A 26,397-nucleotide genomic window follows, 5' to 3' on the forward strand; every position below is an offset into this window, starting at 1 on the left:
GGTCTTTCACTTCTTTGGATAGAGTTACCCCAAAGTATTTCATGTTGCTCATGGCAATTGTAAATGGCGGTGTTTCTCTGATTTCTTTCTCAGCTCTTTTATCTTATGTATATAGTAGAGCTACTGATTTTCTTTTTATTTATTTATTTATTTTTATTTTTTATTATTATTATTTTTTATTTTCCATTTTAAATTTAGATAAGAAACAAGGTTGCCTCACAAGTCAGTTCGAGGTCCCTCTCCCTCTCCCTCGCCTCCTCCCGTGCCCTCCCTCAACCCCCCCCCGTTATCCCCTCATTCCCCCAGGGAGGGTGAGGCCCTCCATGGGGGTGTCCATAGTCTGTCATTTCATATAGGGCAGGGCCTAGACCCTTCCCCAAGAGTTCAGGGTGAGAGTGCACCTCACATTGTTCTATGGGAGTCCAGAGTCCGTGTGTATACTTGGGATGGGTACTGATTTGCTGTCCAAGGCTCAATAGATTACCTAGGCCTCCTCACTGACACCCAGATTCAGGGGGTCTTGATCAGTCCCATGCTGGATTCCCAGGCTGATGCCTGGGATTCAAGAGTTAACCTTTGTCTGGTCAGCTGTTTCTGGGGGTTAAACCAGCCCAGTCTTAATCCCTTTGATCATCAGTCCTCCCTTTCTGATACTGGATTTCTTGAGTTCAGCTCACTACTTAACCAGCCACTAAATGAAGTTTCTGTTTCCCAGACACTCTGGCCATAGGATTGTAGGCTAGCACTCCCCAGATCTATGTCTAAAATCCATATATGAGAGAGTACATGCCATGTTTCTCTTTTTGTGACTGGGTTACCTCACTCAGGATGGTTTCTTCTAGTGTCATCCATTTGCCTGCGAATCTCATGATTCCATTATTTTTTTCTGCTGAATAGTACTCCATTGTGTAGATGTACCACATTTTCTCTATCCACTCTTCGGGTGAGGGACATCTAGGTTGCTTCCAAGTTCTGGCTATTACAAATAAAGCTGCTATGAACATAGTGGAACAGACATCTTTGTTGTATGAATGGGCATCTTTTGGATATATGCCTAAGAGTGGAGTTGCTGGGTCTTGTGGTAGGTTTATTCCCATTTTTCTGAGGAATCTCCATATTGCTTTCCAAAGTGGCTGAACCAATTGGCACTCCCACCAGCAATGGAGGAGGGTCCCCCTTTCACCACATCCTCTCCAGCATAAATTGTCATTGGTGTTTTTGATTTTAGCCATTCTGACAGGAGTGAGATGGTATCTCATATTTGTTTTGATTTGCATTTCCCGGATGGCTAAGGATGTTGAGCACTTTCTCAAGTGCCTCTCAGCCATTTTAGACTCCTCTATTGAAAACTCTCTATTTAGGTCTGCAGCCCACTTTTTAATTGGGTCCTTTGCTGTTTTGGAGACTTGCTTCTTGAGTTCTTTGTAAATTTTGGAGATCAAACCTCTGCCAGATGTGGGGTGAGTAAATATATTTTCCAATTCTGTGGGCTGTCTTTTTGTCTTGCTGACTGTGTCCTTTGCCTTACAGAAGCTTCTCAGTTACAGTAGGTCCCATTTATTAATTGTTGATCTCACTGTCTGTGCTACTGGTGTTATGTTCAGGAAGCTGTCTCCTGTACCAATTCTTTCAAGGGTACCACCCACTTTCTCTTCTAAGAGGTTCAGTGTGGCTGGATTTATGTTGAGGTCTTTGATCCATTTGGACTTAAGTTTTGTGCATGGCGATAAACATGGATCGATCCGCATTCTTCTACATGCCAGTCTCCAATTATGCCAGCACCATTTGTTGAAGATGCTTTCTTTATTCCATTGTATATTTTTAGCTTCTTTGTCAAAGATCAGATGTTCGTACATGTGTGGGTTAATACCCGGATTTTCAATTCGATTCCATTGGTCTGCCTGTCTATTTTTGTGCCAATACCAAGCTGTTTTCAGGACTATAGCTCTATAATAGAGCTTGAGGTCAGGGATGGTGATGCCTCCGGACGTTGCCTTGTTGAACAGGGTTGTTTTGGCTATCCTGGGTCTTTTGTTTTTCCATACAAAATTGATTATTGTTCTTTCAAGGTCTGTGAAGAATTGTGCTGGGATTTTAATGGGGATAGCATTGAATCTGTAGATTGCTTTTGGCAGGATTGCCATTTTTACTACATTGATCCTACCTATCCAAGAGCATGGGAGATCTTTCCATTTTCTGAGGGCTTCTTTAATTTCTTTCTTTAAAGATTCAAAGTTCTTATGATACAGGTCTTTCACTTGTTTGGTTAGTGTTACCCCAAGGTATTTTATGTTGTTTGTGGCAATTGTAAAGGGTGATGTTTCTCTGATTTCTTTTTCAGCCCTTTTATCATCTGTATATAGTAGGGCTACTGACTATTCTTGAGTTGATCTTGTAGCCTGCCACTTTGCTGAAGGTGTTAATCAGCTGTAAGAGTTCCCTGGTAGAGTTCTTTGGGTCATTGATGTAAACTATCATATCGTCTGCAAACAGTGAAAGTTTGACTCTCTTCCTTCCCAATTTGTATCCCCTTGATCCCCCTTTGTTGTCGTATGGCAATAGCTAGAACTTCAAGTACCATGTTGAAAAGGTATGGAGAGAGTGGACAGCCTTGTTTTGTTCCTGATTTTAGAGGAATTGCGTTGAGTTTCTGTCCATTTAGTTTGATGTTGGCTGTTGGTTTACTGTATATAGCTTTTATTATGTTTAAGTATGTCCCTGTTATCCCAGATCTCTGCAAGACCTTTATCATGACAGGGGTGTTGGATTTTGTCAAAGGCTTTTTCAGCATCTAGTGAGATGATCATGTGATTTTTGTTTTTCAGCTTGTTTATATGGTGGATTACGTTGATGGATTTTCGTATGTTGAACCATCCTTGCATCCCTGGGATGAAACCTACTTGATCGTGGTGAATGATTGTTTTGATGTGTTCTTGGATCCGATTTGCCAGTATTTTATTGAGTATTTTTGCATCAATGTTCATGAGGGATATTGGTCTGAAGTTCTCTTTCTTAGTTGTATCTTTGTGTGGCTTGGGGATCAAGGTTATTGAAGCCTCATAGAAAGAGTTTGGCAAAGACCCTTCTGCTTCTATTGTGTGGAACACTTTGAGAAGAATTGGTATAAGCTGTTCTTTGAATTTCTGGTAGAATTCTGCACTGAGGCCATCTGGACCTGGACTTTTTTTGGTTGGGAGACTTTTGATGACAGCTTCTATTTCCATAGGGGTTATAGGTCTATTTAAATTGCTTATCTGTTCTTGATTTAGTTTTGGCAAATGATAGCTGTCCAGGAAGTCATCCATTTCCTTTAAATTTTCGAATTTTGTGGAGTACAGGTTTTCAAAGTATGACCTAATGATTCTCTGGATTTCCTCAGAGTCTGTTGTTATGTCCCCCTTTTCATTTCTGATTTTGTTAATTTGCGTGTTCACTCTCTGCTGTTTGGTAAGTTTGGACAAAGGTTTGTCTATCTTGTTGATTTTCTCAAAGAACCAACTCTTCGTTGCATTGATTCTTTGTATTGTTTTCCTGGTTTCTACTTTATTGATTTCAGCCCTCAATTTGATTATTTCCTGGCGTCTACTCCTCCTGGGGAGTTTGCTTCTTTGTGTTCTAGAGCTTTTAGCTGTGATGTTAATTCTCTGGTATAACTGTTTTCCTGTTTCTTCATGTGAGCACTTAGTGCTATGAACTTCCCCGTAGCACTGCTTTCAAAGTGTCCCATAGGTTTGGGTATGTTGTGTCTTCATTCTCATTGAATTCGAGGAAGTCTTTAATTTCTTATTTATTTCCTCTTTGACCCAGGGATGGTGCAGTTGAGCATTATTCAATTTCCATGAGTTTGTAGGTTTTCTGCAATTTGTGTTGTTGTTGAATTCTAATTTTAAGGCATGGTGGTCTGATAAGATGCATGGAGTTATTCCAATGTTTTTGTAGCTGCTGAGGTTTGATATGTTGCCAAGTATGTGGTCGATTTTTGAGAAGGTTCCATGTGGTGGTGAGAAGAATGTATATTCTTTTTTATGTGGATGAAATGTTCTATAGATATCTGTTAATCCCAGTTGGGTCATTACTTCTATTAGACCCTTTGCTTCTTTGTTGAGTTTCTGTCTGGTATTCTTGTCTAGTGGTGAGAGTGGTGTGTTGAAATCTCCCACTATAACTGTGTGGGGCTTTAGATGAGATTTAAGTTCTAATAATGTTTCTTTAACGAATGTGGATGCCTTTGTATTTGGGGCATAGATGTTCAGGATAGACACTTCATCTTGGTGGGTTTCACCTGTGATGAGTATGTAATGACCTCCTTCATCTCTTTTGATTGATTTTATTTTAAAGTCTAGTTTGTTAGATATTAGGATTGCTACCCCTGCTTGTTTCTTGGGTCCATTTGATTGAAAAATCTTTTCCCAACCTTTAACTCTCAGGTAATGTCTGTCTTTGAGGGTGAGGTGTGTTTCTTGTATGCAGCAGAAGGAAGGGTTCTGTCTTCGAATCCATTCTGCTAGTCTGTGTCTTTTTATGGGTGAGTTAAGGCCGTTAATATTGAGGGATATTAATGACCATTGATTGCTCATCCTTCTTCGATTTGCAATGGTTGTTGTTGGTGGAATTATGGGTGGAATTTCACCCCTTTGTTCTTTTGGCTGTTGGTAGAGAGGGATTCTCTAATGCTTATGTTTTTCTGGTTGTAGTTAGCTTCCTTGGGTTGGAGTTTTCCTTCCAAAATTTTCTGTAGGGCTGGGTTAGTGGACACATATTGGTTGAATCTAGTTTTGTCATGGAATATCTTGTTTTCTCCGTCTATAGTGATTGAGAGCTTTGCCGGGTATAGTAGTCTGGGCTGGCATCCATGGTCTCTTAGTGTAGGTAGAATATCTATCCAGGACCTTCTGGCTTTCAGAGTTTCCATGGAGAAATCAGGTGTAATTCTGATAGGTCTGCCTTTATATGTTACTTGACCTTTTTCCTTAGCTGCTCTTAATATTCTTTCTTTATTCTGTATGTTTGGGGTCTTGATTATTATGTGGCGAGGGGATTTTTTTGTGGTCCACTCTATTTGGTGTTCTGTAGGCTTCTTGTACCTTCATTGGCATGTCTTTCTTAAGGTTGGGAAAGTTTTCTTCTATGATTTTGTTGAATATGCCTTCTGCCCCTTTGAGGTGGATTTCTTCTCCTTCTTCTATACCTATTATTCTTAGGTTTGGTCTTTTCATGGTGTCCCATAATTCCTGGATGTTTTGTGTTAAGGATTTGTTGGATTTAAGGTTTTCTTTGGTTGATAAATCCATTTCTCCTAATGTATCTTCAACACTTGAGATTCTCTCTTCCATCTCTTCTATTCTGTTGGTAATGCTTGTATTGGTAGTGCCTGACTGTTTGTCCAGCTTTTCTATTTTCTGCCTTTCTTCAGATTGTGTTTTTTTTAGTGTCTCTATTTCAGTTTTCAACCCTTGCAGTGTTTGCATTGCTTCTTGCAATTTTCTGTTTATCTGTTCGTCCGATTTGTTGCCTTTTATGAATTTTTTGGTTTGTTCTTTCTTCCATTTCTTGCATTTTTTGGTTTGCTTTTTGTTCCATTTCTTGGATTTTGTGCTTTGTTTCTTCTTCCATTTCCTGCCTTTTTTGGTTTGTTTCTTCCTCCATTTTTTTCATTTTTTGCTTTGTTTTTTCTACCATTTCTTGCATTTTTTGCTTTGTTTCTTCTTCCATTTCCTGCCTTTTTTGGTATGTTTCTTCTTCTAATTCTTGCATTTTTTGCTTTGCTTTTTCTTCCATTTCTTGCATTTTTTGCTTCATTTCTTCTTCCATTTCGTGCCTTTTTTGGTTTGTTTTTCTTCCATTTCATTTGAGGGATTTTCCAATATCCTCTTTTAGGGCCTCTATCATTTTCATGAAAGTGCTTTTAAGGTCGTTCTCTTCTGCTTCCTTTGCGTTGGAATATTGGGGTCTTGCTGGTGTGGAGTCTCTAGAATCTGGCGGTGTCATATTTGTTTTTCTGTTGCTGACTGTGTTTTTGTATTGTCTCTTTCCCATCTCTTCTTCTAGTGGGTGCAGAAAGAGCCCCTTCCTGGTCTGGGGACCAGAGTTCCCTTTGGTGGGTGCTAGTAAGTCCAGTAATCTGGTGGTTCTTCTATACCTTGTCCAAATGCTGGTCCGTGGGTGGAGAAGAAGAACAGGAATCTGGGGTGCTTAGCCACCTACCTGGTCCCCTGGACCCTATGCTGTGTCCTGTTGTACCTGATCCCGAACAGCTACTCCCCTGGTCTCCCTGGCTCCTGTAGTTTCCTGGTCTCTTTGGTGAGAGAGAAGATCTGGAGTCTGGGGTGCTTGGCTCCCGCCAGGATTGGGAGCTCTGTGCAGTTCCCAGTTGATCTGCAGGCTCTGGAACACAGGCCTGGAAGCTGGCCTGTTTACCTGATGCTCCCTCCGGGATTGGGAGCTCTGTGCAGTTCCCAGGCGATCTGCAGGCTCTGGAACACAGGCCGGGAAGTTGGCCTGTTTACCTGATGATGCCAGAGGGACAGCTACTTCCCTGTGCTCCCAGCCTTCTCTCAGAGCTACTGATTTTCTTGAGGTGATCTTGTATCCTGCCACTTTGCTGAAGTTGTTTATCAGTTGTAGGACTTCCCTGATAGAGCTTTTTTGGGTCACTAATATAAATTATTATATCATCTGAAAAGAGTGAAAGTTTGACCTCTTCCTTTCTAATTTGTATCCCCTTGATCATTTTTGTTGTCTTATTGCTCTATATAGAACTTTGAGTACAATATTGAATCAGAATGGGGAGAGAGGACAGCCTTGCCTTGTTCCTGATTTTAGAGGAATTGCAGTGATTGAGTTTCTCTCCATTCTGTTTGATATTGGCTGCTGGTTTGCTGTATATAGCTTTTATGATGTTTGGTATGTTCCTGTTATCCCAGATCTCTCCATATCCTTTATCATGAAGGGATGTTGCATTTTGTCAAAGGTTTTTACAGTATCAAGTAAGATGATCATTTGGTTTTTGTTTCTTAGCTTGTTTATATAGTGGATTACACTGATGGATTTTCATATGTTGAACCATCCAAACATACCTGGGAGGAAGTCAACTTGTTCATGATGGATGAGTTTTCTGATGTGTTCATGGATCAGATTTGCCAGTATTTATTTATTTATTTATTTATTTATTTATTTATTTATTCATTCATTTATTTATTTGGTTTTTCGAGGCAGTGTTTCTCTGTATCGTTTTGGAGGTTGTCCTAAAACTAGCTCAGTAGACCAGGCCGGTCTTGAACTCACAGAGTTCTGCCTGCCTCTGACTCACAAGTTCTGGGATTAAAGGATTGTGCCACCAACCCCCAGCTCAGATTTGCCAGTATTTTATTGAGTATATTTTCATCAATGTTCATGAGGGATATTGGTCTGAAATTCCTTTCTTAGTTGTGTCTTTGTGTGGTTTGGGTATTAATGTTATTGAAGACTCAGAAAAAGAGTTTGGCAAAGACCCTTCTATTTCTATTGCATGGAATAATTTGAGGTCAATTGGTATTACTTATTCTTTGAATTTTTGGTAAATTTCTGCACTGAAGCCATCTGTCTTTTGGCTTTTTTTTTGGTTGGGAGACTTTTGATGACTTCTTCTATTTCCTTAGGTGTTATAGTACTATTTAAATTGCTTATCTGTTCTTTGTTTTAATTTTGGTAAGTGATATCTATCCAGCAATTTGCATTTTCTTTAGATTTTCAAATTTTGTGGAGTACAGCTTTTCAAAATATGACCTGATGACTATCTGGATTTCCTCACTGACCATTGTTATGACTCCCTTTTCCTTTATGATTTTGTTAATTTGCATGTTGAAGCTCTGCCATTTGCTAAGTTTGGATAAATGTTTGTCTATCTTGTTGATTTTCTCAAAGAACCAACTCTTTGTTACATTGATTGTTTTGTATCATTTACCTAATTTCTACTTTATTGATTTCAGTCCTCAAGTGCATATTTCCTGGCATCTGCTCTTCTAGGATGAGTTTGCTTCCTTTTGCTCTAGGGATTTCAACTGTTCTATTAATTCTCTAGTGTGACAATTCTCCAGTTTCTTCATGTGAGCACTTAGTGCTATGAACTTTGCTTTTAGCACTGCTTTCAAAGTGTCACATAAGTTTGTGTATGTTGTGTCTTCATTCTCATTGACTTTTGGATGTCTTAAAATTCTTTTTTTATTTCTTCTTTCACCCAGGTGTAGTACAATTGTGTGTTATTCAATTTTCATGATTTTTCAGGTTTTCAGCAATTTGTGTTGTTGTTGAATTCTAACTTTAAGGCATGGTGTTCTGATAAGATACATGGAGTTATTCCAATTGTTTTTACCTGTTGAGGTTTGCTATGCTTCCATGTATGTGGTTGATATTTGAGAAGGTTCTGTGTGGAGCTGAGAAGAAGGTATATTCTTTTGTGTTTGGCTGGAATGTTCTATAGATGTCTGGGAGTGTGTGTGTGTGTTGTGTGTGTGTGTGTGTGTGTCCACCAATCAACTGGAATGGTACAGTGATGGATTTATTACATGTGTTCTGTACTGAAGGCAGTATGTAACTGTGAGGTATTAGAAGTAAAAATAGAAAATTTTTACTTCTTGCTAAGCATAGGAGGATATATTGTAAGGTCATGAGTGGGTGTGGTTGGTTTAGAAATGAATTGTGTAATAGATTGTGACAGACAGACAGATACATCATAAGTGTTGCCTCATAAGTGTGAAGTACCTGATCCATGTCTTTTGTTGCCACATTTTTGTCTTCCATAAGAAGTAAAACTTTATTGAAAATTCTCTATTTAGTTCTGTACCCCGCTTTTAAATTGAATTGTCTGGCACTTTGTGACAAGCTTCTTCATTACTATGTATATATTGAAAATCAGCCCTCTCTCAGATGTGTGGTTGGTGAAGATCCTTTCTCATTTAGAGGACTGTGTTTTTTCTTCTTGAGTTTGTCATTTCCCTTACTTAAGCTTCTCACTTTCAGGAGGTCCCTTTTATTTGTTTTTGAAGTCAGCTTCTGTGCTACTGGTGTTATGTTGAGGAAGTGATCTGCTATACAAATTCATTCAAGAGTACTTGCACCTTCTCTTCTAAGAGGTACAGTGTGGCTGTGTTTATGTTGAGTCCTTGTTTCAATGGGACTTAAGATTTTTCAATAGAGGAATCTAAAATGGCTAAAAGACACTTAAGAAACTGCTCAACATCCTTAGCCATCAGAGAAATGAAAATCAAACAATTCTACAATAGAATCTTATACCAATCAGAATAGCAAAAAAAGCAACAGCAGTTTATGCTAAAGATGATGTGGAGAAAAGGGTAGACTCCTCCATACCTGGTGGGAGCACACATTTGTTCAACAACTTTGTCAGTTACTATGTCAGTTTTTCAGTCTACCTCACAATACAGCAATTCAAGTTTTAGGATACACCCAAAGGATGTAAATCATACAAAAAGACATCTGTTCAAATATGTTCGTAGAACACAGATTCTCCATTGAAACTATGAAAGCCAGAAGGTCCTAAATAGATGTTCTTCATATGCAATGGGAATATCAATGCTACCTCAGACTACTGTACCAGCCAAGCTTTCAATTATTATAGATGGAGAAAACAAGATATTCCATTACAAAACCAGATTTACATAATACATATCAACATATCCAGCCATACAGAAAGTACTATAAGGAAAATTCCAGCCCAAAAAGGTAACTACACGCACAAATACATAGCAATAGATAATCCCACTTTACAAAACACCAAAAGAAAAAATGCAGGAAATCTACACACAATAACACTACTAACCACAAATCAAAAGAAAGCAATAATCTACAAACAACTGTCATTAATATCCCTCAATATCAGTGGATTTAACTTACCTATAAAAGACACAGGCTATCAGGATCCATACAAACACAGAATCTGTCCTTCTGCTGCATACCATAACACAGTGACAAAGAGAGACATTACTTCAAAATAAAGTGTTGGCAAAATATTTTCCGATTAAATGTACCCCCAAAACAAGTTAGTTTAGCTATCCTAAATTGAAAAAAATAAACTTCAAATTAAAATTGAACAAAAGAGATGAAGAAGGTCATTTTATATTCATCAGAGGAAAACTTTATCAAGAAGAACTCTCAATTATGAACATCTATGCCCTAAATACAAAGGCACCCACATATGTAATGAAACATTACTAAAACTAAAATCACATCTAAAACCTCACACATTTATAGTAGGAGTCTTCAACAATCCATTTTCACCACTATACAGGAACAACCGACAGAAACTTAACAAAGAAACAAAAGAACAAACAGAGATTATAACCAACTGAAATTAAAAGACATGCATAGAAGATTCCATCCAAACAAAAAAGAATATACCTTCTTCTCAGCTCCATATGGAACATTCTCTAAAGTCTACCACATATTTGGTAACATAGCAAAACTCCAGATATGCAAAAAATTGGAATAAATTTCTGTATTTATTTTCTTTTTTGAGATAGGGTTTCTCTGTATTGTTTTGGAGGCTGTCCTGGAACTCGCTCTGTAGGCCAGCCTGGCCTTGAACTCACAAGGTCTGCCTGCCTCAGCCTTCCGAGTCCTGGTATTAAAGGCATGCACTACCAATGCCAAACAAATCTGCTGTATCTTATCAGACCACCATGCATTAAAGTTACAATTCAACAACAGTAATGGCAGAAACCATACAAACTCATGGAAACTGAACAATGCTCAATTACACCATACATGCATCAAGGAAGAAGTAAAAAGAGATAAGCAAATGAGCCAAGATGGTACTGGAGATACTCACAAAAACAGTTAAACTGACGTAAAGAGAGCACGGAGACCCTAGTCCTAAAGTGCAGGGGGGTGATCAGTATAAGCATGCCCTCTGAATATGTGTGCCAGCTGGAGGCCAAATCAGTCCCAGGAACCTCTAATCGTGGAGCCAGTGTTTATTCCTAGGACACAAATGTCCTTTGGGAGCCCATATCCTGTGGAGGGATAGTATTGAAGGTCAGATACAAAAACGATGGCCTGGGCACTCCCCCAAGTGATGTGATGGACTTGGATGATCACTCATGGAGGGCCTCACTTTCCCAGGGAAGTGGGTGGGGGCTTGGTTCGGGGTTCAGCAGGAAGCAAGGGAGTATGGAAGGGTGAGGTTATGGGGTGATGGATATGTTCATAACAGTGTTTCTACAATAAAAAATTAAAAGTGTTCCAAACTAAAAAAAATAGGGAATGGTTAATGATTTTCTAACATTGAATTTTCTTAATGAGAAAGAAACATTAGCTGTGGGTAATCATTGGACAAAAAAATCCTTCTGAGGTAAATCAGCCTATCCAATTCAAGAATATATTGTCTCAGAATAAATTCAGGATATTTGCTACATTTGGGAAGGGGTTTCATGGACAGTTCTTGTCATTATAGGAAAAGAGAAAATAATCATCTTCAAGAAGAGAAGAGTCACTAAACATGTAAATGTGTAAAGAAGACGTGCTAATTATCCAAAAAGAATCACCAAGGAAAGAATAATCTGACTTGTGCTACTGACATTTAATACAGGGAGAAACTACACTACCAAACAACCTATGCCACTTTTCTTCCAAGTTTAATAGTGTTACCTACTTATGGTGGTCCTCTATATTCAAGCATGCTGCTAAAAATATCAGATTTTCTGTCTCATATCAGAGGAGTCAACTGGTGTGCAACTGAAAGCTAAATCTTAGTTGTATTATTATCAAAACTCTGTGATCTCTGGAAAAATTCATATATTTCTCATAATATTTTCAACCGTATTGATATCTTTCTCTATATGGGAACCTATATAATTTAAATTTTCTATTTTGATATTAATGTTTAAATCTTCCACAGTGAAAAATAAAATGTCTTGACAGCAGTCTCTAATGTCTCCAGAAAGAAGATGGTGCCCCACAATATTGATTCTACTTGATTCAACATGATGTCTTTGAAATGCTATATCACTCAAGGATTTGTTTTGGACTAAAACTGATCTAGATATTTCCAGAATAGATAATTGAGAAGGTCAACCTTCTTATAACACTCTGGACAGAGCTTTAGATAAGAACTTCAGACAAGTGTCACCTCCATCTCAGAAACCAGCTACAAATGTTAAACTAGCCTTTGAGATGAATAATTTCTTTAGCTTTGTTTTTCTCCAGGATCCCATAGAGTCACCATCACCTGGTAGTAATTCTAAGAAAACAATTACCGATTTCCCTACAGTTGCCTTAGATGGTATATTAGTTTTTCCCTAGAATATAGATAATTTTCAACTGTTTATTGTTGGTGTTTAATTGTGTGTGGTTGGGAATGGAGTATTAAGTTCAAAGTAGGAAATCTACAAACTCATGGAAATTGAATAATGCACAACTGCACCATTCCTGAGTCAAAGAAGAAATAAAAAATGAAATTAAAGACTTCCTAGAATTCAATGAGAATGAAGACACAACATACCCAAACCTATGGGACACTTTGAAAGCAGTGGTACGGGGTAAGTTCCTAGCACTAAGTGCCCACATGAAGAAACTGGAGAATAGTTATACTAGAGAATTAACAGCACAGCTGACAGCTGAAAGCTCTAGAACACAAAGAAGCAAACTCCCCCAGGAGGAATAGACACCAGGAAATAATCAAATTGAGGGCTGAAATCAATAAAGTAGAAACTAGGAAAACAATACAAAGAATCAATGCAATGAAGAGTTGCTTCTTTGAGAAAATCAATAAGATAGAAAAACCTTTGTCCAAACTTACCAACAAGGATGAATCCGAGTGCTGTATCAGCATCACCCTCAGGGCCATCCAAAGCAACCAGCCAGCCCGGGTGCTGCACTTCCTGGAAAAGGCGCAGCGGCTGTACCCAACGCCACGAGTCATCGAACTGATCGAGTCCCTCAACCAAAAACCACAGTCTGCCAGGGATCAACCCCAACCCACAGATACATCCCACACCACCCACAGGAAGGCAGGTGGGACTGAAACCCCCACAGCCAATGGCTAGGCAGGCAGAGGAGAGAGCACCAAGGGCTACACCTCATAGCAGGTGGCAACCGTGAAAAGGGTCAAACAGTGTAAAGATTACTACGAGATCCTAGGGGTGAACAGAAGTGCCTCAGATGAGGACCTGAAGAAGGCCTACGGCAAACTGGCCCTCAAGTTCCATCCAGAAAAGAACCATGCGCCTGGTGCCACCGAAGCTTTTAAAGCCATTGGCACGGCATATGCCATACTCAGCAACCCAGAGAAAAGGAAACATTACGACCAGTTTGGTGACGACAAGAGTCAGGCTGCCCGACACGGCCACAGCCACAGGGACCTCCACCGAGGCTTTGAAGCCGACATCTCCTCAGAAGACCTCTTTAACATGTTCTTTGGAGGTGGCTTTCCTTCCAGTAACGTCCATGTCGACAGCAATGGCTGAATGCGATACACCTACCAGCAGAGGCAGGACCGCAGAGAGAACCAGGGTGATGGCAGGCTAGGAGTCTTTGTCCAACTTATGCCATCCTCATTCTTATCCTTGTGTCAGCGCTCAGCCAGCTCATGGTGTCCAGCCCACCCTACAGTCTGAGCCCCAGGCCGTCGGTGGGCCATGTCCACAAGCGAGTCACTGACCACCTGAACGTCGTGTACTATGTGGCCGACACCGTCTCTGACGAATACACAGGCTCCAGCCTCAAAACAGTTGAACGGAATGTGGAAGATGACTATATCGCAAACCTCCAAAACAACTGCTGGAAAGAAAAGCAACAGAAGGAAGGCTTGCTGTACTGGGCCCGATATTTTGGTGACACAGACATGTACCACAGAGCACAGAAGATGGGCACCCCAAGCTGCAGTCGGCTGTCAGAGGTGCATGCCTTCCTGCATGGATAGTTCTGGGACAGCCACACCACCCAGACGATGAAATCCCTGGAGAATTTTTTGTGACACACGCTGAGACAAGGTGATGGACTGTATATTTAAGAAAAGACGTACACAGAAAAAAATGAAAATGGACCTGGAGGCCAAAGACTGCACAGCTGCCCTCTCTCAACCAGTGACTGCAGACAGCTCTTAGGATGGACAGAAAGCCTGCTGCAGGATTGCTGCCTCCCTTCCCAGGACTGGCAAGAAGCTCCACATACTGGCTCCTAGGATACAGAAACCATGGCAATCGAAAGTAGAATGTAAAACTTGCAGCAAATGTCTGTGGGGAAGGACTGGGAGAGGGGACACCCCACTGTCTCTCTTCTACCCTCCCAGGAGTCAGCACCAGTCACCTCACAGGAAAAGCCAGGCAGAGGCATGGGCCAAGGAGTAGAGAAGAGGGAATTCCAGAGAATGTAACTTAGAAATGCGTATGTATGTATATATATATATCTATTTATATGTAAATACACACACACACACACATATATATATATATATAAAGTCTTTTTTAACTGTGCAGGGATTGGGTTAAGATGTTCACCGTATTTCTTCCATATATTAGAAGATGAGGGCTGTTTGGGAAGGCAGCCTGGTTTTCAAAAAGTAGACAGTAGCCGATGATGACAGCATATGGAACAGTCAAGTCGGATGCTTTTAGCATCACCTTTAGCCCCAGCCTGGCTTTGATGGCAACAGTAATCATGGTGGTATAAATCCCTAGAAAACTTCCAAAAAGTCTCCAGGCTTATGGTTAAAGTAGGGGGAGCAGAGAAAGGTACCCTTGGAGATAGATAGCTAGTCAGTATGGGGCTATGGTAGAGACCCCCAGAGGGCAGCTCCTCACGCTGCCTCCTCCATGGCCAGCCTCAGGTGGGCTCTCTCCCCTAGTGCCCACGAGTCCTGCAGCCAGTTTCCTACCCATACCTCTTCCCCACCCAAGTTCCCAGTTGCCACAGGGCACAGCTCCACCATTGCCAACAGGTTTTCTCTAAGTTGGGCACCAAGGACTACAGAAGGCTCTTCATCCGGGATGACTGGAGTGTAGCCCAGCTTGTGAAGAGTAGCCTTTGCCTGTGGGTACTTGTCTCTCCTCCACAGCGGACTCCATCAGGCCTCTACTCAACTGGATGAAGAACCCACGGCAACCACAGTGGCTTTCCCCTTCAGATGAGGCATTGTCTCAAAACAGCTATTGCTGCCAGGGGGAGCAGGAAGCTTTTAATCTGCTCCCACGATTGTAATGGGCCTTTGAGAATCGTCATTTTCCCCGTTTTCCTGTGGCGGTTGATGTGGTGTTGCACCTGCCGCCTTCCAAAGCCTTACTTCCCCAAGCTGCCAACCCGGAGGTGGCGTCTGTCCCTGTCCCCCAGGGTGTTTGGTGTTTGGTCTCTCTCTCTCTCTCTCTCTCTCTCTCTCTCTCTCTCTCTCTCTCTCTCTCATTCAACCCCTAACAAATAGGATTCTTGCTGGTAAAGGAGGTTTGGTTAGGAATGTCATATCTGGTTTTTTAAAACAAAGGTCCCTTCCTGTAATGAAGAGGCCATTCTAGCCTAGAGAGAGAATGAGAACTGGACACAGGCTAGAATACCCCACCCACCTTGGCCCTGGTGCTCTGCCTCCACCACCCTAACTGTCTCATCTTGATACTTGTCTCTAGAGGGGCTGAGCCATGTGCAATAAGGGCATAGATCCTACAGCCTGAGAAGCTGTATTTCTTGAATTAGAATTCTGATATTGTACATCTATAAATATATGTTTACTATGTGAAACAAAAATCAAACTTACCAAACATCAGAGTGTGAACATGCAAATTAACAAAATCAGAAATGAAAAAGGGGACATAACAACGGACTGCGGAAATTCAAAGAATCATCAGGTTATATTTGAAAACCTGTACTCCAAAAAATTTGAAAATTTAAAGGAAATGGACGACTGGCTGGATAGCTATCACTTGCCAAAATTAAATAAAGAACAGATAAGCAATTTATATAGACCTATAACCCCTATGGAAATAGAAACAGCCATCAAAAGTCTCCCAACCAAAAATAGCCCAGGTCCACATGGCCTCAGGGCAGAATTCTACAAAAATTCAAAGAACAGCTTATACCAATTCTTCTAAAAGTATTCCACAAAATAGAAGCAGAAGGGTCTTTGCCAAACTTTTTCTACAACCCTTCAATAACCTTGATCCCAAGGCTATACAAAGAAACAAACAAGAAAGAGAAATTCAGACCAATATCCCTCATGAAAATTGATGGAAAAATACTCAATAAAATACTGGCAAATTGGGTTCAAGAATACATCAGAACAATCATTTACCACGATCAAGTAGGTTTCATCCCAGGGATGCAGGGATGGTTCAACATACGAAAATCCATCAATGTAATCCACCATATAAACAAGCTGAAAAACAAAAATCACATGATCATCTCACTAGATGCTGAAAAAGCCTTTGACAATATCCAAAACCCCTTCATGATTAAGGTCTTGGAGACATCTGGGATAACAGGAACATACCTAAACATAATAAAAGCAATATATAGCAAAACAACAGCCAACATCAAACTAAATGGACAGAAACTCAATGTAAGTCCTCTAAAATCAGGAAGAAGACAAGCCTGTCCACTTGCTACATACCTTTTCAATGGTGTACCTGAAGTTCTAGCCAGAGACATATGACAACAAAAGGAGATAAAGAGGATACAAATTGGAAAGGAAGAGGTCAAACTTTCACTATTTGCAGATGATATGATAGTTTACATAAATTACCCAAAGAACTCTACCAGGGAACTCTTACAGCTGATTAACACCTTCAGCAAAGTGGCAGGCTAGAAGATCAACTCAAGAAAATCAGTAGCCTGACTATATACAGATGATAAAAGGGCTGAGAGAGACATCAGAGAAATATCACCCTTTACAATTGCCACAAACAACATAAAATATGTTGGGGTAACTCTAACCAAACAAATGAAAGACCTGTATCACAAGAACTTTGAATCTTTAAAGAAAGAAATTAAAGAAGCCCTCAGAAAATGGAACAATCTCCCATGCTCTTGGATAGGTAGGATCAATGTAGTAAAAATGGAAATCCTGCCAAAAGCAATCTATAGATTCAATGCAATCCCCATTAAAATCACAGACATTGAAAGAACCATAATCAAGTTTGTATGGAAAAACAAAAGACCCAGGATAGCCAAAACAACCCTGTTCAACAAGTCAATGTCCGGAATCATCACCATCCCTGACTTCAAGCTCTATTATAGAGCTATAGTCCTGAAAACAGCTTGGTATTGGCTCAAAAATAGACAGGTAGACCAATGGAATAGAATTGAAAACCCTGATATTAACCCACACATGTATGAACATCTGATCTTTCACAAAGAAGCTAAAAATATATAATGGAAAAAGAAAGCATCTTCAACAAATGGTGCTAGCATAAATGGATGCTGGCAAGTAGAAGAATGTGGATCGATCCATGTCTATCGCCATGCAAAATACTTAAGTCCAAATGGATAAAAGACCTCAAAATAGATCCAGCTACACGGAAACTCTTAGAAGAGAAAGTGGGTGGTACCTTTGAACAAATTGGTACAGGAGACAGCTTCATGAACATAACATCAGTAGCACAGACAGTGAGATCAACAATTAATAAATGGGACCTCCTGAAACTGAAAATCTTCTGTAAGGCAAAGGACACAGTCAGCAAGACAAAAAGGCAGCCCACAGAATTGGAAAATATATTTACTCACCCCACATCTGGCAGAGGGCTGATCTCCAAAATTTACAAAGAACTCAAGAAGCAAGTCTCCAAAGCACCAAAGGATCAATTAAAAAGTGGGCAGCAGAACTAAATAGAGAATTTTCAATAGAGGAGTCTAGAATGGCTGAGAGGCACTCAGAAAGTGCTCAATATCCCTAGCCATCTGGGAAATGCAAATCAAAACAACTCTGAGATACCATCTCATTCCTGTCAGAATGGCTAAAATCAAAAACACCAATGACAATTTATGTTGGAGATGATGTGGTGAAAGGGGAACACTCATCCACTGCTGGTGGGAGTGTCAACTTGTACAGCCACTTTGGAAATTAGTATGGATATTTCTCAGGAAAATGGGAATGAATCTACCACAAGACCCAGCAGTTCCATTCATAGGCATATATACAAAGATGCAAATTCATACAACATGGACATCTGCTCCACTATGTTCATAGCAGCATTATTTGTAATAGCCAGAACCTGGAAGCAACCTAGATGCCCCTCAACTGAAGATTGGATAGAGAAAATGTGATACATTTACACAATGGAGTATTACTCAGCAGAAAAAAATCAATGGAATATTGAAATTTGCAGGTAAATGGATGGCACTAGAAGAAACCATCAAGAGTGAGGTAACCCAGTCACAAAAAGACAAACATGGTATGTTCTCACTCATATATGGATTTTAGACATGGATCAGGATAATGCCAGTCTGTACTTCCACTGACAGAGAGACTGGGAAACAGTAAAGAACCTAAGAAAGATATGCATGGTACCCCACAGAAGAGAAATGATTCAAGATCTTCTGAAAATATTGGGAATACGTCCAGTGGTAGGGGGAAATTGGTATCTGGGAAGAAGAGAGGGGGAGAAAAGGAAGAGAGAGTTGGTCATGGGGGAACAGGAAGGTTGAGTGGGGAGTAGAATAAGGGGAAGGGGAAATCATAGGTTAGAAGAGAGATCTTCCAACAGTGAGACCTCTAGTGATCTAAATGGAAGACACCAACTGGCAACTTAATTAATAGTGGAGAGACCACCTTGAATGCCCATTCCTAATAATGAACATCATGTCTACAACCATCCTGGAACCTTTATCCAGTGACTGATGGAAGCAGAGGCAAACACCCACAGTTAAACACAGAACTGAACCCATGGAACCCAGTGACAGAGAGAACGAGAAAAGAGATGAGCAAATTGACAAAGAATGGTTTGGCAAAACCAGCAGAGACAGCTGATCTGAACAGGGGAGACCACTTGGACCCCATATTGACAGCTGGGAAGACAGCATGGGTCTGATCCAGACACCCTGAGTGTGAGAGTCAGTGAGGAGGCCTGTGCAACCTATAGGGCCCTGGACAGTGGATCAGTGTTTATCCCTAGCATAAAAACGGATTTCGAGTGTCCATAACACAATGAGGGATCCTCTCTCAGTCTGGACTCTTAAGAGGAGTGCCTTTTCCTTGCCCTGAGTGAAGTGACAGACTCTATATATCCCCTATGTGGAAGGAAGTGGAGATAGGGTGGGAGGCTGGGGGGGATGGTGAGGGCGTGTGGGAGAATGGGAGGGAGAGGTAACTGAGATTGATATGTGAAGCACGGTATTTAAAATTAAAATAATAAAAAAGAATGTCTTAGGTGTTGGTCCTGATAATTCAACAATGGTTGCCCTCCAATAAAAATTTAAAGAATCCAAAAAAAATTGAAGGGAGAACTAATATATGAACCAGATTTTTCACTCCTCAAAAAATACCAGAAGACTCCACACTATAATATAAAAATATTTATAACCTATGTGCAGTGCTATTTCATTTATGACAGCTAAGCTTTAGAAGCATCCTACCTATGTATTGAAATATTAATGGATAAAGGAAATGGTTTACATATAAAATGGAAGACCATTTAACTGAGGAGAAAACTGCAGTAAATATATCAGGAAAGTGGTTGGACTTAGAATGTGGAAAATTAAGTGAGCCACGCAGTACGAGAAAAAAAACACATTTTCCCTCATATGCATAAAATAGTGGATACTATGTGCATACGAGAAACAATATACATATGGGCATGTATAGAGAAAAGGAGGAAGAAAGTTTGAATATCAGGGTTTCAGTTGTACTGAATATGGGTAAGGAACATCGCTTCTGAAAAAGGACATAATTCGAATAGTTTTTCTAATACAAGTATATTAATGTGTATAGCATTTGGTTTTTGATAATTTCAATATGTGTGTTTTGTTTTGTTGTTTGTTTGTAAAAAGTATCCTAATGTATTTTAAGACACTATGAAAGCCAAAAGTGAAACGCATGCAACATCTCTACATATGACATCTAGAAAAGTGGACATAAGCCGGGCAGTGGTGGCGCTCGCCTTTAATCACAGCACTCGGGAGGCAGAGGCAGGCAGATCTCTGTGAGTTCGAGGCTGGGCTGGACTGACAGCCTCCAAAACAATACAGAGAAACCCTGTCTCATAAAAAGAAGAAAAGTGGACATGAACCCTGACCTGGGACACGGTTCCTAGGAAGTCATCCATTTCTATCAGTTTTTCTTCTTTAAGTTTCTGTTTCAGGAACAAAGCCTGAATAGATGGCTTGCTGTCTTTCATAAAAGGTGTCAAGACAAAACAATACTGACAGCCATTAAGAACAAAGCCAACCACATGATAAAAAAAACCAAGCAACAGAACATGATCAGGTGTCTAGACAATTATTACACATCCAGGAATATCTGGAATGGCATTTAAAGTTCAAGAGAAAATCAGTGACAACTGTATTATTACATAGAGAAAAAGTCTATAATAAAATTGATGGAGACACAATGGCATTACAAGATAGAGAGATAAGTTGCAATTGTAAACTAGGGTAGTAAAATGGTAGGAGGTGAGACTGGGCAGTGTATGATATTTACATGCACAAACACTCTCAGAGCATGTGTGTGTATAAAGAAGACACCTGTGCGGTGTGGGGAAATAATGGGCAGATGAAAATTAGTAAACAGTGATCTAAAAAAGTGGGAGATGTTGTATGGATACGTGTGTGTGTGTGTGTGTGTGTGTGTGTGTGTGTGTGTGTTTGTACCTACATGACATAAAAACTGGAGAAGAGAGTAAAATACAGTGAGGCTGTCTGGAAAGATAATGAGGATTCTAACTATTATCACCTGACACCCAATGCCATCTGGCAGATGGATGTTATGCACATGCCTCTGTTTAATAAGCTTAAATATCTCCATGCCATTGTTGATACTTTTTCCCGATTTATATTTGCCTCCCTCCAGACTGGGGAGGCCAGTAAATAGGTTATTTATCATGTCCTGATTGCCTTGGCTACCCTTGGAGCTCCTACAAAGATAAAAACATATAATGGCCCAATTTACTCCTCACAGAAATTTAAACAATTCTACTCCATGTTCAATATCATGCACATAATGGACATTGCCTTAAATCCCCAGGGACAAAGCATTGGAGAGTGAGTGAACCACACGTTACAAAATATGATCTCAAAGTTACTGGGCTCAACACTTCCCCATAAACCTCCAACCCTTCCCACCCACATACAACTCACCCCCCACTCTTCATGCCCCCACCCCTGTTTTCTTGTCAGTCATGGTCTCTTCATGCTAGATTTTCTCCAAGTGGATAAAAATGGCAATTCTGCCTCAGAGCGCTTTTGACAAATGGCAGGATCCCTTCTCTAATTCCTGCAATGAACCAGATCCTGTCCTGATTTGGAGCCATGGCATTTATGATCAGGTCAACCATTCCCCTTGCTGGCTACCCCAGAGATTTGTTAAGAATTTCTCTGCCCTCCCATTAACACAACATACCATGGTAGGAGATGCATCTCTTCTGTTCTCTCCCCAGACTAACCTCAAAGAGATGGCCACAAATGGGAAGATGACAAGGAGACAGACAACCTCATTGGCCTGGCTGCATTTTTTTGGTCCCTATATTGTTCCTCCTTACCCTGATACCTTCTGTTCTTATGTCCCTCCAGTCCTGCCCAAAAAAACTAAGTCACACCAGCCATGGAATTATACCTGAGTAGTTATTTCAGAGAGTGGAGATAAAGTCTGATCGGCCTCTAAGTGCCCATAAATTCCTTGGTGGCCAGATTCCCTCAACCCAGACATTTGTAAACTGGGACACATGGCTAGAGCCCACTGGGGCACCGAGAAAGTTTTTAATCAGGCCAACATGTTCAATATTCCCCTTAAATGCCCCATGTATGCTGGATGCTCCCACCCGCAGAGACAAGCTCTACTTAGGGCCTATCCGGTTCCATTTCTGCTCCTGTGGTTTGACTTGGAATAGTTTGGAAGTGGCATTCAATTTACACTCACTGTAGATGCTTTCTAGGTATTTTCAGTATTATAACTATGCATAACAACTGGGGAAATCACTTGTAGAATCCTGTATCTTTAACATCTTGAGTACATTTGTGCCTTAACAATCCATGTGCTTTCTTTCTGAATTATCTCTTTCTCATGTTTGGAGCAACTAATCACCCAGATCTGCTCACCTAAAGAGCCAAAAAAGAGCCCTGGAAAGTGGATAGGGAAGAGAGAATAGCTAAGTATTTGGTGTGTCATTAATTCAGTTTTGGCGTGTTCTGTTTCACTAGAAATTATTATATACTTCCACTGAGAAAGATCTCAGAATTATCCTGCTATATCTATGAGAAGACTTTCTACATAATAATTGGTACTAGGAAGCAAATCCATTTTATATGAATATTCATGCATAATGCATAGTGATTTAGATTCTCCTTTTAGATCTATCCTTCCCTAACGCCCAGAAATAGGCTAGGCTTCCAATACCAGACCTGACTTTTCTGTGGTTGAGAACTCCTTAAGTCCAATGAGAAGCTGGTCATTACCACCAATGTGTATGTGCCGCTTTTGCACCCTTTAGGTCATCTTGCAGTGTAGACCATTGTCATGGTTCACAATTTTCACACCTGAGTAGCACTAAAGGCTTTAAAATCTTGCATATTGCATTATGATACCCAGAAACCTAGTCCCCAGGGAGGAGGCTTTAAATTCTGGTCCACATCAAGTCTTCTGGCTGACTGAAGCACAGGGCTACTTCAGCATAGGGGCTCAACTGCTTCATCTGGGAGGCATAGGGAACAACCCCAGAAGATTGAACTGTTTTGGAGATGCCAAGGACAGCAGTGACCAACAATATCAATGCAGGATGCTGTGGGTTCTTTGTAAGAATATCAATGGCCCTGGTGAAAATCATCATGAAGTAAGACAGGAAGATATCATTTGTACTCTTAACTGTATATGCTTATAGACACTTAGATGTATTACAGCCATATTTATAGATGATAATATTTAGAAGCCTAACGACCTTTTCAGACATGCTTACAGTTGTCTTATTCTCTCTTCTTTTTTGTTAGTGTCCATCTCTTCTCCATTAAACACACACACACACACACACACACAAATTCCATTTCCTCTTTTTTAGATCATTGTTTCCTTTTTTTTCTTCTGCCCATTATTCCCCTGCTCCACACAGGAGTCTCCTTTTTCTTTTGTGGATATTCCGGTTACTTCAGGTTGTGTACTCACATCTAAAGCTTGGAGCTAGGAGCTTCCTATAAGAGAGGAGACACCATCTCTGTTGTTCTGGGTCTGAGTGTATCCACTCAATATGGTCTTTTCTTGTTCCATCTATTTAGCTGAAAATCTCATGATTTCAATTTTCTTTAGAGCTGAAGAGTGTTTCATAGATTATGTGTGCCACATTTTCACTATCAATTTGTCCAGTTGAGAGACATTTAGGATGCTTCTATTTTGCAGCTATTGTGAAGAGAGCAGCAATGAATATGGCTGAACAAATATTTTTGGAGAAGGATGCTAAGTCATTTGAGAATATGCCAAGGAAGGAAAGGGCTGGGTTGACTTGCTAAATTTATTTAAGTTGAGGATTTACTTATTTAATGATTACCCATATAGATTTCCAGAGTGGCTAGATTATTGGTCATGGCATTTTTATTTACTATGTCTTTCTTTTTGATGTTGCTGGTTTTTATTATTAGGATTATTTTTCTACCTTCTGTGTGAGAATTAATGTTTTTCTCTCTTGTCCATGGATGATTAACTCCCAGTTCTCTGGAATTTATGATTCCTCACATGAAGTATAGTATATCACATATTCTCATGGGTAAAACCTCTGATTCTCCTGTATAATTTTAAGTCTAATTATTATCTGCAAACATGCTTTAGTGGAATTAATTATCTTAGTACAAGAGGATTTCAAAATGCACTTTTGACTCCATCAATTTTAAGGTAAATATGTTTCTTGATGTAATAATATAGTTGAGACTGATTTTCCCTTCAAGTTTAAATGACATTCAATGTTCTCTGGATTTAGTATCATTATCTAATATCTGGTATTTTGGTTGCTTGGGCATCTTCATGTTATTTGACATTTTCTTTAGCACCACTCAGCATTAATTTTTTTCATCCCTTATATGAATAAGTGCAAGCCATCTATATGCCCATTGTTCCTGAAAGAGAAACTAAAAGAAAGACTGGTCGGGTGGTAGAGTCAACCTGTTATTTGACAAAGTTAACTAGTTTTGGGAATGCCCATGGTCCAAAAGTGTCCAGCAAAAGGAGCCCTATGAGGGGGGTCCCAGGAAAGATACTAAGAGGGTGGTCAGCCACGAAAATGTGGAGAACCAGTTTGATACCAGGAATCATGTTTTTCTCTGTCTCTCTTTCATTTTTCTAAGCCATTTCAAATCATGGCCATACCATGGTGGATGACTCCTGACCTATTGACATAGAAACAACATTCTTCTTTCAGGGCCACACATAGAGCCCCTTGTTGGAGGAAGAATAAATCTAAGCCTCATCTATTTTGTAGAACCACTTGTATTTGATTTTATAATTCTTTGATGTCTCTGTCAATGGAGGATCTGTGTTCCTGGTTGTTGGATTTATCAGCTACCAGGACAGAGATGTCTGTACCAGCTCCAACAGGGCTAATACATAAAAGGACGGCAAGCATAACAGCAGTAATGGGTTTTCTAGGTATGTGAAGGTCTTGGGAGGTCTCACAGAAATGAACGAATTCATCAGGATGGTAATAGGATAAACAGGGGATGGCCTGCACCAATGCACAGAAGCCAAACTCTTGGAAAAATAGAATGTAAAGGCAGGGCATAAGACCATAAAGCAGTCTCAGTAAGAACCATTTGGGGGTTCAGCAGAATCCTCACAGGAGCTGAGGACTACAGGGGTGTTACAATGCAAATATGCGCAGGGGAGGTGATGCATAGGCCAGATCCAACAACTGTTGCAGAGGGAGGTGGGAAATGGATTTTTCTGGACTCCATCAGCAACAGCTGGAGTCATTGGTGGTGATAATGCAGCAAGAACAGCCAATCCCTCATAAAAGGGGTGGGAGTGATATTAAAGCCAGCAATCTGCCATCACATGGGGTTGGTTCTATTTGCTGCAAAAAAGATGTGGTTGACCAAATCTAGAATAACATCTTCTGTATCTGAAAAGAGATTTTCAATGGGGTTAGAGGCAGGTTGGAGAATGTCTAGTGGTGAGGCGGGCAGTGGGATTGGGCAATCTAGTGGTGGGGTTAGGCAAGCTAATGGTGGGTTTAGGGGAGAAAGTCTCTGGCCTCCTGCCAAGACAGTATTCATGTCCAATGGTACCTGAGGTCCATGGAATCTCTTTGAGTAATTTAAATGAGAAGTTGATGCCTTCATCATATCTTTCTTTATAAAGTTAAAGGTCCCAAGTTTATCCTGTGTACCAGTTTAGGGCATGACATCCTGAGGTGGTGAAGTGAATCTTTAAGGGGTTGCACCAAACTTGTGAGGAGGAGCCAGGCAGACAATATGGAGGGGGCTTATACATGCAGGTGGAATCATGGGGTTGGCTAATGTTAGGAAGGGAGGAATGGGGGTAGGAGGATGTACCTGTAATATAATCCCAATTGGAAGTGGGATTCCAATATGAATTTCTCATTGTCTAACAGGCCCAAGACAGAAAAAGACTCTTACATCTACGAAGAATGTTGTGGTCCCAGTGGCGTCGAGAGCACAAATAAAAGGGATAGGCCCTAAGTAGAGCTCTTCTCTGAGAGTGGGAGCATCTACCATACATGGGATGCTTAAAGGGAACTTTGGGAGCGTTGGCCTGATCAAATCCTTCCTTGATGCCCCAGGTAGCTCTAGCACTGAGTGCAAGTTTACATAGGTCTGGGTTGAGGGAATCTGGCCATTAAAGAATGTGTTAAGTCTTAGAGGCAGACCAGACTATATCTCCTCTGTCTGAGAGAACTACCCAGGAATAATTCCTTGGCTGGTCCCGGTTAGGTTTTGAAGGGAGGGGGGGAGTGACATGAGGACAGAAGGGATCAGGGTAAGGAGGAACAATTTAGGGGTCAAAAAGTGCAGCCAGGCAGATGAGGTCATCTGTCATCTTGTCATCTTGATGTTTGGGGTTGTCTGTTTGAGGTTCTTTTGGGGAGAGAACAGAAGAACAGGACTCAAGCAGAGAAGGGTTTCCTGACCTGGTATGCTGGGTTAATTGGAGTGCAGAGAAATGCTCAACACGTATCTTGGGTAGCCATCAAGGGGCATCGTTGACCTGATCTTAAATGCAAGCATAAAATTGTCCTTGGTTTTACAATGATAAATGAAAAACATTAAAATTCTTCA

At 40.4% G+C, this 26,397-nt stretch overlaps 1 pseudogene; it reads left to right on the forward strand.

Moving 5' to 3' along the window:
• Positions 1–12,770: 12,770 nt before the first annotated feature.
• On the forward strand, positions 12,771–14,109 carry LOC121138139 (annotated as a pseudogene).
• Positions 14,110–26,397: the final 12,288 nt, after the last annotated feature.

This window comes from Mesocricetus auratus, unplaced genomic scaffold (genome assembly GCF_017639785.1).
Source record: "Mesocricetus auratus isolate SY011 unplaced genomic scaffold, BCM_Maur_2.0 contig_10832_pilon_obj, whole genome shotgun sequence".
Taxonomy (NCBI): domain Eukaryota; kingdom Metazoa; phylum Chordata; class Mammalia; order Rodentia; family Cricetidae; genus Mesocricetus; species Mesocricetus auratus.